This window comes from Rhea pennata, chromosome 3 (assembly GCF_028389875.1).
Source record: "Rhea pennata isolate bPtePen1 chromosome 3, bPtePen1.pri, whole genome shotgun sequence".
Classification (NCBI taxonomy): domain Eukaryota; kingdom Metazoa; phylum Chordata; class Aves; order Rheiformes; family Rheidae; genus Rhea; species Rhea pennata.
In genome coordinates this window covers 126,393,619-126,407,192 of record NC_084665.1, presented here as the reverse complement: position 1 = coordinate 126,407,192, position 13,574 = coordinate 126,393,619, and positions in this window count along the sequence as shown.

Sequence of the window (13,574 nt, the reverse complement as noted above, 5' to 3'; positions counted from 1 at the left end):
AGGACAAGTAGTTGTAGGTCTTTCAGTGAGGGAAATTAGTGCTGACCATTAGGAAATCTCTTTAAGGCTACAGGAATTGGAGTACTGCGATAGACTATCTGGGAAGTGGGATATTCCATCACCTAACACTAAGTACAAGCTAGACAGTCTCTCAGAAATGGTGTAGGTCCACCAGACAGATGAGATGACCTTTTAGGGACCAGTCTGACATTTCTGCAATCCCGTTGTTTCTGAAGTGAAACAGGCTTTTAAAGTCTCCTTTTTCTCCTTGACAATCTTTTATTCATTCATTTCTGAAATTATTCTCCAAAATTTGACTGTATCTCACAGATTATTTCTGCTCCTCTGAAAAACAGTAAGTCTGCTACTGATCAAACGGTGTGCAGAGCCTCTCAGGGTCCTGTCAACATAGATGCTGTACATGTAGGAGGCAGAGCAGAAACAGAAAACACAAGGTTTACAGAGGAATTCTTTGCTACTTGATGAGGGGTGAAGAGTAAATTATTCAGTTGTCTGGGATGTCTGGGCTGCCTCGCCAATGGTTGAATCCATAACTTTTGGGGGATGAAGGTTTTAGGAACAAACTCTTTGTGCTATCTATTTAAGGATCCTTATGGCCAAGGGGTAAATGAGGCACCTGGCCTCACACCCCAGGTTCACGATGGTCCCTTTTTATTACATTACAGTATATCCTTGTACTCAGAAGCTCACAGCCTCTCCTTTTCTCAAAGTCATTCAGATGGCTGTGCTTACCCACGCTACAATGGCACATGGATAAGGACCATTAGGTCACCCACGTGGTCCTCCTAAGAAGATACTTCTCTTTTCAATGAAGCCCCTGGATGAGAAAAGGAAAACTCTGAGAAAATGCCATGGGCAGAGGAGCTAAGAAGTTATGGGACTTCTCTCAGTCTAGACAGGTACCTACCCAACATCTGAGCCACCATGGCATCTGCATTTATGTGAATAGCTGCTGAGGATGAAGGAAGAGCTGAACTACTCGAAACTGAGAAAATGGGGCAGGACATCCCAGAATAGCTGTATGGAAGGATGATGTTTGAGAAATGGGCTTTGAGTGTAGGTTATATGAGGCTTATGGAAAAAACAAGCATAATCAATAACTCAGGATGGAAGGAGGGAGAGCTAAGACCATACCAAGCAAATGAAGGAACTTAGATAAAAGCTCTGGCCTGACTTTTACCTCAGTTTTTCCCTGTTGTATTTTACCTATTTAGACTTCAGTGTTTGAGAAGCACAAGAAGAGGAATGTAGCCATTGATGGGAAGCTTGCATGGGAAATTACTCCTTTTCCTGTGCAAAATGTCAATATACTTTTTTTGTGTGTGTGTGACAGAACATGGATTGTTTACAACTGAGATGTTAGCCAGGTGAGAAGAAATCCTGATTGTATAAACCCAGTGCTGTGTGGGCATAAACCCATCATGTCTGTCCTGCCGACATTAGAGAGAGTTTGGACATCAGCAAAGCAAGATTTTTTACTGAGTCTATGATTCTGGCTCTGATAGGATAGAATTAGACTAGATCAAAGATGAGATAATCTGAGAGCAAATCAGCCCCACCACTTCCGTGCCATAAATAATGACTTCTGCAATAGAAGTGGCTGGAATGTATTGGCCTCGTTCTCTCACACTTCTGTCTCCATCAAGAGACAGCCTGAATCTCATTTTTAATTCTGAAAGTCAAGCTCAGCTTCTAGTATTGAGTAAGTGGTGTGTGTGGAGAGACAGTGTTTTGTCCTTCACTCCATCAAATGAAGGATAGTGAGCCATGTTCTCACTGCTTCAAGTAGCCAGAATATGCATGGTGTAAGCAGGGTGGAGAGAGGAGGACTGGTGTGGGGAGGAGAGAGGAGTCGGTGCTGTCACACTGAGTGAGGGTAGGCTCCAGGTAAGCAAGAAAAAAAAGTGCGGGGAAGGCTCTGTCAGGGCTGATCCTGCCCCATGGCAGAAGCTGGGCTCGGTGCTTCTTCTGTGGCTCTTTTCTGCAATTGTTTGTACTGATTCCAGCCAGTGGAAATTCATACTTTTATGAGGCCCCCAAAATGAGTCTGTTTAAAATAGTTGCATTTCCCCCCATTAGTTTTCTTTTTCTATGTCTGTGAGAAAAAGAAAAAAGCTTACCATCTCCCTTGAAAAATGATTTCATCACTGTGGCCAGACAAAATCTCTGCTGTTGTCCTTTCAGTAGAATTCCCCTTAGTTACCACCGGCCAAAGCCACCACTGCATTTTCATCCTGGTCCCTCCAGATAGCACTGCAGTGCCCAAAGGATTCATCAATAAATAATAACAGTACATATAGTCACCCTCTCTAGAGAGCCCATCACCGTCCTTGCAAAGCCCAGGGCAGTGGCGGGTGCCCTGGATACCCTGGAAACTGGGGCTACACAAGAAGCTGGCATCTACGTATCATTCTTTACACGTTTAGGGCAGCAAGTCTACGACCAACCTGACAGCTAGCACAGAGGGACAACCTGTCTCTCAGAAAGCAGAAACTCGATGGGATCCTAGTGTCCCGGCAGACAAGCAACATAACCTGAACTCTCAAGCTGGGCTTTCCCAGGCACAGTCCAGCAGTCTGCATGGGAGTACAAGGATTTAGGTGCAACCACCTTATTTCAAAAGGTGACCAGACCAGAATGTTCCCACTAGCTGCAAAAGCAGAGACTGGGCCTTGATACTGTTCATTTGACTAGAAGTGATGTTACTTGGAAAGCTTAGAAAGTCTAACTGCTCAAGACTTCTTGGTTGATTATAATGCATAAGCACTTCTCTGGAGCAATAGTATGTGGCATTAAGCAAGTTTTTAACCAGTCAGGGGAGTAAAAACAGGAAGGTTCAGATGGTAAGTCAGGCACTCACTCTTATCAGGGAGGGAATGGGAAGAAAAATGTCTGTGCAGAACAAAAGCAAAGGTCTGTCTCACCCAGGTCCCTCACTGTGGTCAGACAATAAGAACAGTGTCTGGAGGGAATGAATCTTCTCATATATATGGTATATCTGCATCACTTGAACTGGCAGGGTGTAGGGAAGGAACCCCTGTGGTCAGAGGGGAGAGGAGAGGTGTATTCATCCCTCTTGATGTGTTTAAACCAAGGCCTGATTCCTTTCAGGAGCAGATGCCTTAATGGGGCACTCTTGCTCAGTGTAAACTTGATGAAATGTCAAGCCCCTCCTGCAGTCTGGAGGTCTGAGCAGTGAACCCTGGTAGATGTGGGTTCCTCTTCCCACCGCCTCCTTTCTGGCTTTGCCAAACCCACAGCAAAACCCTGTGAGAAGTCAGCATGCTGGGAGGGGGTCACGTTTCCCATTTGGAGCTGGAAACTCTTGTTCACTCCTCCATCACAGCCTGACATCACTGCTGATGTGCCTTGTGTGGAGAAGGGTGGGAGATGACAACCTCTGCTGCCGAATGAGACTGCAGTCAGCCCAATAGCATGGCTATCTGGCTGAGAAAATCACCATGGGCAGTTCTGGGTCATCCAGATGGAGGCTGAGCTCTCTCCATGGTCCACAGAGTGGTAAGTGTTAGAGAGGGGCTGCCCTGAGAAAGGTCTCTCTGTATGAGAGTGATGTTCATGCCATGAACTGGACCTCTGGGCTTTGTGAATGCTTAAAAGAGACTAAAAGGTAGTAGGGAAAAGCTGTCCTAGGCACTGGCTAAGTCTTGTAGAGACCTGCAAAGCTACTAAAGAGCATCTGAGGAGCTACATTTGAAAAAAGGTGGAAACCACTGCCAGACGGACCCTGCTCATATGGGTGAGATTAGAACTTGCCCTTTTAGACAAGTGAAGTAGAAGCAGGTGAAGCCCATCTGGACTGACCTGGGAACTGCGTACATGAGAGACTTTCTAGCTCTCTTTTTCACATACTTTCTCAATGTTCTCCCTCCATCTGCTTTCAAAGGACAGCCCAGGGCTAGCACTTCACGATTTCTGAGAAAGCAAGTTGCAGAAAGGCCTTCACTGTGGGGGGCTTCTTGACTCAAGGTCTCACCTCAGACCCATGAGACATTGGCTTATCTAACCAACCTGGAGGCAACAGGGGAGACACAACAGCAAAAGGTACACACCTAACCGGGGTACCCGAAAACCTCCCTAGAATGTAATAGCTAGGGCTGCACCACAGCTATTCCTTTTATTTAAACTTCTCAATTCTTAGCCATTTTGACCGTGACAGTCCCTGAAAGGGTCTTTGCAGTAGTATGGCTGCTACTGCTGGATTTCCCCCCCTTTTAAGAATAGGGAGGGTGTTTCAAATCAGAAGCAGGTTTCTGTCTGGAACTGCTGTGCTATCACCAAGTCGTCCCAAGATGACTTGGCAGTTGCTATTTTATTTCTAAGCCTTTGCTATACTTTGTAGTAACTCCTCCTTCCAACCTCAGCAGTGGATGGCAAGCAGCTTTCTAAAAAAGCAACTTCTCTTTTCATAGGAATAGGAAGTGAAGCTCACTTAGCAAAGAGCAGTCAGATACCTCAGATGTGCTCTCCACCAAAAGATGAGTTTCTGCTCTAAAGTTCAAGGCACTCCAGCTTCCCGTGAAACTATCCTCCCCCAACCTCTGATCAGGTCCAGCACTCTCTTCTCTCCCCTGTCCTTGGCTAGAGGAGAATCAAGCTAGCAAAAGAAGGCTGAGGATGGAGAAGTTTAACAAACCTGTTTGCAAGGGCTTCCTCATTTCTGTATCTCTTAGGTATGCAAACGGCCACCTGCCTCTGCAGCACACCTGCCCAAGGGGGCAAAAGGGAGGGTGTTGGTTCTGGCTACCTTCAGAGACCCCCCTGTGCTGACCCAAACATGTGTCAGCACATATACATCTGTAAGGTGAGGGGCACAGCATGACCCCAGAGCAAGATACATGCTGACTCCTGCTTTGGGCCTAGACCACTGTCCTGCAGACTTGCAGCCCGCCACAGGGTTTCCTTCCTCTCTCAGGAGCAAAGAGCCATTTCAGAGACTTAGTGATGTGCAGGGAGACTAATTTTCATGCCATATGTCCCGTGTGGCTTTTCTGGAGAAATATCAAAGGGGAGTGCACTCTACAGTCCCATTAGCAATGCCAGGGCAACATTTGTGTATCCTGGAGCAGCCTTGAAGCTACCTTCTCCAGTCGCATCTCACATAATGTCGTGTCCTCAGCCAACTCTCCCCTACGTCTAGGTCTTGGGTCTTACCCATGCGGCTAGTAAAAGTTCTCTGCCTTGATGACCTCTGCTTCGAGTCACTTTGTGAAGTCTTTCCTTCTGTAAGCAATATTACCAGTGTGTGGGTCAACTTTTAGTCTGTGCATCACACTCACAGCTATTCGCTTGTGTTTGTCCTTTTCGGTAAGAGCAATTGGAGTATGAGCTACATGAGATCGTTTCAGTCCGAAGATCTTTAAGACCTGGAGTCTCTCCTCTCCTGCTCCCTGGTATAATGTAAAAACTACATCATTCAATCACCCTCAGAGGTTTATGTGGTGCTTTTTAGGATACAATCAACAGCTTAAGAAGACCAAATTGTGACCCAGCAGGTCTGTACCACTGTCCCTACATTAGTGTCATACACCCTGAAAACACCTCAAAAGAAGACAATTCTTTTTGCACCCTGTGGGAAGCCTCAGGCATCTGCAGAAAAAAAAATCTTAGTTCTTATATTTATCTCTTAAGACAGGCATATTTCTCTTTCTCTGTTGAACATGCTGAGGCAGAATGAGAAAGTAACTTCCCTAGAGTCACCCACAAGTCCCTATCTAGGTCTTCATTCGTCAGACTGCTCTGCATCCTCAAGGCTATAGTTGAGTGAGTTCATAGAGGGCTGGGGCTGGTTGGTACAAAATGCATTTCATTTAAAAAATGTCTTTTATAATCACAAAAAGTAAAGATCGTTGTAAAGCCCGTTTATTCAGCTGTTTCCTAAAATTTGGTGGTTTGCACAGTGGAAACACCACTCATTCACAGTCATTGCAGCTGCTTTTAATGACAGCTGTTAAGTGTCCGTGGGTTTTGCAGGGTTTTGTATCTGGGTTCTCTTTGTGTTTCTTGCTTTTCTCACCGTTATTTTGTTTGGCCAGGTTCTCTGGGAAGTGCAGTTTACACTCCCTCCTAAATGGATCGTTTTGATATTCATAATAGAGCAAGGAATCCTTAGCGAGAAGAAAAGATTCAATTCTGACAAAGACCTGATTAAAAAAAGAATGTCCATTAAAAGCATCTGTAAAATCAGACTGCTCCTGAAATCTGAGGGTATGACACTCAAAATCATCAGGGCATAGTCCCACAGATGGGGTGGATGAAGTGTGAACAAGGGATACCTTCTGGAGAAATTCTGCAAGTGCTTCCGCCCTCAGCCCCATGGAGTATCTGTCATGGGTCAGACCAGAGGTTCATCCATCCTTGGTGATGGCTCCAGCAACAGCTGCTTAGGAAACAGCGTAAATAGGGAGTAGTCCATTGCCTTGTACATTCTCCTAACAGTGGAGAGAAGCCCAACAGACTTTTGACTATCTTCCTTTCTCCTCTCCACTCTACATGCCCCTCTGCCCTGTTTCCCCTCTCCATGGGGCATAGAGATGATGGGACATGACCTAACATCACAGATTCTGGCCAAGTGAGCATGGCCTGAATGCACTTCCATATGGCTTAAACTACATTTAGGGGTGGCCTGTGCAGGATGGTTCTCCCCAGTGTGCTCCAGATTCACCCATGAGCAAGTTTGGCTCCTGTCCACTTTAATCAACAGATACATCTGGCTTGAAATGTAAGCTTCAGCCACCGCAGAAATTGAGATTGAGCAATGCAACCTAGCGATAAGCTCTCTCAGTCGGAGAACCACAGACACATATCCGGCACAGAGCACCCCCTCCCCAAAGAGATTCACCCACTTTTGCTGGCCACATCCTCTTCCTTCGACTCTCCAGTGCGTCCCGTCCCAGCTCTTCCCTGTCCCTATGCTGTAGGAGTTCAGGTGCTGTAGACCTGTCCCAAGCAGGCATGCTACCTGGATGACACCATGCCTGGGGTGAATTCATGAGGAGAGCTTGTTTAAAGGAAACAAGAAGGGAAATCTGTCCTCCTGACCTGGATGCTTGTTCTTACCTCCCCAGGACGTGGGGCCATGGCTGTACTTGCTGGCTTGCTGCCTCTTGCAGCTCAGCCAAGCATCTGCCAAGTTCCAGCAGGGCGCAATGCTCAACGTAAGCAGCCATTTTTCCTCCAGACAGATGTTTTGATTACCAAACGACTACTCTGGCAGCAGGCAGCTGTTTTCTACTTCTAGAAAGAGCAAGAAGCTTTTATTATCTTTCTCTTTTTCCTCTCCTCCCCTGTCAAGAAACTGTTTGCATCTGCTTAAGCTCAAGGGCCTGGAAATCTGTGTGCTCCTACCCCAGCTTCCCCCACAGCTTTCTCCAATGGGGTGTCTCAGCTTTTTGGCTAGGCCTGAAATAACTGAATTTGCTGTTGAGTTTGTTTCCTTGGGTCAGAATCACCTGCTGCAATGAGAAATCATGGCATAAGAAAAGCCTAAGGTTTGGGACAGACATAAGTTGCAATGGAAATAGCAAGATGGCCAGGTTTTGATCGTACCAAGTAAGAGATCCCCAAATAACCCAGCAGACTCCAGTCTCTGTTCTGCAACAAATACCCTTTGCTCAGGGATAAATCAGGAGCACAGAGCTCCTCTTGAGTTGTTCTCTCATCCCCTAAACACTGGATGGCAGAGGACAGCCCCTGCAGAGGGCAGTTCGGTCACATTGGCTATGCTTGGGACTGGGACTTGTAGTAATGCCACACCAGCTTGGGCTGACATTCCCTAGGGAGCCTGACTGCTCCTGAGGGATGCTCTGAAGGGCTCCTCACACTCTCTGGAAAGCATTTTACATGAGACAGAGTCTTTGGAAGATGTGAGCACAAATCCAGCCTGCTGTCTCTATCTGATAAAGACCAGGGACTGGGTGGGATCTGAGCATTGCCAATAGGATATCCACATTTCTCAGCTTGTCTAGCCAGGATTTAACATACAAGACACAGACATCTACCTGCTCCCCTGCAAAGATCATGATGCTTCTTGCTCCAGGCTCTCCAGCTCTTTACAGGCACTTTCTGCATTTCTGCTAATTCCTCCACGCACAATCTGCTTGCCCCTAGCGCAGAGTAAGTTTTGCCCATAGGAGCCACGCTGATACTAGGTGAAGACCCAAGAGTGTGCATACATTGCCGGAGGTCTCACTGTCCTCCCTCCTTCAGGGAGGAGGTCTCCATCTGGACATCAGCAGCTGCATCCTGCTGCAGAATGGTGATCTTTTCTCCACCTTCTGCTTCAGACAGGCCTTCTGTATCTACTGTTTATAGCAAGGCACCTCCTTGTTATCGTTCGTAGCTCTCTTCTAATCACCTCCTAGCAACAAAACTACTAATCATTTAGAGACTTAAAATTTTTTTTTTTTAAAAAAGGCATGACTAAACCCCAGTAAAAATAATAATAATAAAAAAAGTAGCAGCATGGATAACAGATAGCAAAGCCTCCTTCATTCCCATTTAAGATCTAACCAAATTTTTCAGTAACTCTCCAGCTTTACATCTTGCAAAGCAATCCAGGAGTGCCAGCGTCAGGAAATGTAACAAAGAGCTATTTTGTTGAGGGGAAAAGAAAACTACTGCAGCATTTAATGTGTCTGGGAAGCGCGTATAACACGGGGAAATTTGTAGTGGAACCTTTTTGTTTTCACTAATGCAAAAGGGCAAATCTGCAACAATAAGCAAGTATTTCAGTAATTTGAGTAGGGGGAGGACACACAAATAGAAATTCAGCACTTAAAACCCTCCATAACTGTCTATATCTGCATTTTAAAAATAAAAATGTTAGAAGCCTTTTTCAATGTCATTTCCTTTTGAAATGTGTTTTTTTTTAAGATATTTTTTAAAAATTTAAAATGAAGTGAAATATATAATCTTGGTCAAGCACAGAAACACTTGGTAGACCCACACTACAGTCAGAATGGAAAGGGGGGCATCATTTTGTGATTACACTAGGCTTGGGTTAGGGGGGTTTGGAGCTGCCCTCACAGTGAAACACTATGAGGCTTGCTCAGATCTAAAGAGTTTTTTCCATGGCACAGTTTCATGGGGGTGAGACAAATGATGAGATGAGACTTCTGCTTTTCTCCTAGAGTCTGTCTTGTTTTTCCCCCATGGCCGCCCATGCAATCCTATTGCTATCTGCCTGTGTCATCTACATCCCTGTTGCAGAAGACATGCACATGTCAGATCTACTCTGGAGACTCAGGACAAACAGGACACAAGGGCAAGGCAGGTCCCCAAACCCCACAGTAAGTGAAGACCAGTGTCCAGCTCTGCTGGACCTTGGTTTCATTGGGGTTGTTGGCAGAGCTCAATGGCTTCCTTCTCTGCGAAACATTTTCTAGCTTCATTTGAAGAAAGGCAAGTGATAAGACATATGGTCGCATCCTTTCATCTCTGCTGCAAAGCTGTCACGAAAATGCTAGCAGAAACTCTGCTTGGGCAGTGGCCTGCAGTGAGATTTTTCAGAAGAGTCCAGCAGGGCAGGTCCCTTCACCTATTGCCACTCAGAGCATAAGTCCTTTTGGCTCTCTGAAACATCCCACCTGTATGGATTGAGGCTGAAACTCTATGAGATATCAATTCCATTTACTACCTTCCGCAAACACGGTATCTGCTCTTTACAGTGTGTCTATAACACCAGCTGGTTTGACTGGTGTGAATTTGTGGATATCCTTTGGTTTCTCCCTGTTGAAGGCTGGACAAGGGAGATTTCTGCTGGTGCATTAGATGGAGTGGGACAAGCTGCCATCTTTGGTGCTGGTGCAAATCAGTGGCAGAAGTGCATCACGTCCCATTGGCAACATCTGGTGCTGGAGCATCTGTGCCTGCATCTAGCGCTCTCAAGCTGAAATGTTGGTTCGACCGCACCTCTGAAGGTTCCTGAAATAACCTTCTGCCGCACTGAACCTATACACTGACCTTCTCGCTGCAGACAAAATGAAAATGTGCTATGCTCAGTGAGTCAGGGCTCCCTTTTACAGGGCTGTAAAACAGCCTGAGTAAAATACTGCCTTTTGTAACAAGAAGGGCTCTGACCGTCCACTTGGCTTGGGTTAGCCATGAGGAGAGACGGAAAGATGCATTCAGTACAGAGGAGGTGGAGGAGGCAAAGGAGTATCATGGTCCAGGCCCGTCTCTGCCTTCCTCCATTTGATGCCCTGGTGTCTATCTCTCACCTTACCAGGGTACAAATGTAACTGCACTGTCAAAATTTTTGGTAGCCACAAGCTCAGTTCTGGGTGCCCCTATGCATCAGTTCTTGGGACTGGGAATAGACTATATCCTTCTTTTCCTTTAAAAAGCATACAGCAAATTTCGGAGGTCCTATGCAAATATTCTGTGTCTGTGACCTGCCTGTTTGTCCCACACAAGGTCAGAGATGGATGCTACACACCACTCACTGTCTTGTGTCTATTGACTTCCACAGGAAAAGCTCACTGGAAAATATAAAGTATCTTGAATTTCCCAGAGAGATTTTTGCATGAAAGATTTTTACTCGAAACTTATTGCCAGGCAAGCTAGACTCTATATTGCTAAAGCTTCTTAAACATATCTATGATATGGAAAAAAAAATTGCTTCACCTTTGACACTTTTGTTCCATTTTGATTTCCAGTTACTTAAAAAAGAATTTGTTTTATATCTTTTCTTGTTTGGGACTTTTTTTTTTTTAACCTTCTCCTTTTTCAACTGGTAAAGAGGAAATGATTAAAAAAAAAACAAACTAGAACAGTTTAGTTAAACATTGAATTGAAGTGATGAATAAAATAATGTTTTCATAGAATCATAGAATCGGTAAGGTTGGAAGGGACTTCTGGAGATCGTCTAGTCCAACACCCCTGCTTCAACAGGGTCACCTACAGCATGTCAGACATGGTTGCATCCAGGCAGGCCTTGAAGATCTCCAGAGAAGGAGACTCCACAACCTCTCTGGGCAACCTGTGCCAGTGCTCCATCACTCTCACAGGGAAGAAATTCCCCCTCACGGTCAGGTGGAACTTCCTGTGCTTCAATTTCTGCCCATTGCCTCTTGTCCTGTCACATGAGGCAACTGAAAAGAGTTTGTCCCCGTCCCCTTGACACCCTCCCTTCAGGTACTTGCACACACTGATCAGATCCCCCCTCAGTCTGCTCTTCCCCAGGCTGAAGAGGCCCAGCTCTCGCAGCCGTTCCTCACAGGGCAGGTGCTCCAGCCCTCGGATCATCTTTGTAGCCCTCCGCTGGACTCTCTCCAGTAGCTCCATGTCTCTCTTGTCCTGGGGAGCCCAGAACTGGACACAGGACTCGAGATGAGGCCTCTGCAGGGCTGAGTAGAGGGGCAGGATCACCTCCCTCCACCTGCTGGCAACACTCTTCCCAATGCACCCCAGGAGACCATTGGCCTTGACCACAAGGGCACATTTTCTTACCCTATTCAAAAATATTATTAGAAAGTTTTTCCTGATGTTCAGTCATTAAAAATAAAGAAGCATTTTTAGATGGGAAAATTTTGTTTTCTTCAGATTTCTTTTTCACAGAAAAAAAATGGCAAGGAAAACTATCAGTTACTTTTCTCAAAATTTTTGTTGCAGCACTTATTTTTAAATATATTAATCGAAAACATAAAACACTGTGGAAAAATGTCTATCCAGCTCCATCAGTTTTGGAAAGAAAATTATTTTTTAAAATGCAAACTCTACCAGCTGTGGGATGGGAGCTTACCAGAAGCTCTCAGCATCTGACAACATTTGTCTATGGCGCTATACTGGGATTTTGTATAACATCTACTGGCATGAAGGACTGTCACGTTGGCTAGCAAAGTCTTCAGAGAAGACCTGGAGAGTGTGAACTGTGGATTTTTTAGGAACAGTAAATATCTAGAGCTATCGTAATGTCTTTGTATGAAGATGTGGGTGGTGGTGGTGGTGACGTCTATGGGAGACTTTTTACCGGTGTCATTTCCCACCCAAGCTGAGACATTCTGTTTGCGTCTCTGCATCACCTCACAACAAACTTTTCTTTGCTACATGCATGTGCAGAAAAGCTCCAGTTTACGCAAGTGCTCTGATTTGTTTGCGATAGTGTGTGTACCTAGGCTAGATATTGGTCTGGTGGTTAGCACGTGCAGTAGAGATGTGTCCTCATCTTGACGTTGTTGGATGCCTAAGGTGATGCAGCGGAAGGGCTGCAATGCCCACTTTGGCACAAATGCAGCATGGGGAGACACATCACAGCCAGCTGCATGGTCCCTGCCTCCCACAGACCTTCTCAGCCCTGAGAATTTGTGCTTTTTTGGACATTTAGCCCACATGTTTCAATGCTTTCAGTTTGAACCAAGGTTTTACTGCTCTGGTTCTGTCTCTCAGAAACATTGTGATGTTTTTGACTGCAGCTAAACAGAATTTTTTTTTCTTTTTATAGCATGAACAGTGAAGCAGGCCAGGTCTTAGTTTTCCCATTATTGTGAGGAGGTTGACACCTCCACCTCAACTTTATTCTCTAGAGCTGCAGAAAAGGCAGAAGATTACCAAGGGCATGGGGCTAGAGTGGACTTTGGTGCTGGATAGGGTAGATACTACTGGCAGTAGAGCTTCAGTGATGCTGCTCCCTACTTTTCTGGGGCTAAAGAGTCTCAGGTTGCCATAGTTTGGCTATTTTGGCTCCCCAAACCTAGTATTACACTATGATTATTGGACAGAGCTGAAATTGCATTTCTAGACTTCAACATATACCCGCCCTCAGACACAAGGTTGGAAACCTTAGTGTGGAGCTGAGGACAGCCCATGGAAAGGGTTTGATTTGTTTGTGTTTAGTGCTCTTTGAGATGCTCCAGGATGTCTGGGACGCCCACATAGGGTTTGGAAACATAATCCAGGATGTACGGGAGATCTACACTTTGTATGACTTCAGGACATCTCAAGCAGCACTAGGGCACTGCACATGGACAAAAGAGCCAAGTTCTGGTGCATCTGCTTCACTCTGCACAGTGATATTCTCCAGGATCTCCAGCATCCCTTCAACTCCCTTGACCCTTCAGAAGTACATGCATGCAGCATCTCTTGGCTTTGGAGCAAGGTGCAATGGCAGCTGGGGCATCTCCGCCTTGCAGAATGGACACGTTCGGAGTAGTCATTTGTGTCTCCTTTCAAAATTAGTACAGAGAAGTTAGAACTGGAGGGATATGATTCATCTCATCCCAATGCCAGCATCTAAAAGTGTTACTGATGGACACCTTATGGTGCCCATTTTTTTCTAGTGACTAACAGCCTCACCTGCAAAATGTGAATGATCAGACTTGTAGAAGAACAGCAGAAACTGTGAGGTGCAGATGGTCATAGGTAGAAACAGGACTGTAGATGGGATGGTTTCAGACTCACTCCTCCGCTATCCCGTTGCCCCTGCATTGTCATCTCCTCCAACTTGTTCTTTGTGAATGAAGAGGTCATTTTGTCCTTCACTGCCTGCCTCTTCCCCTAGCAGCAGTCTCATTACAAAGTCCTTTCTGTTCTTCCTT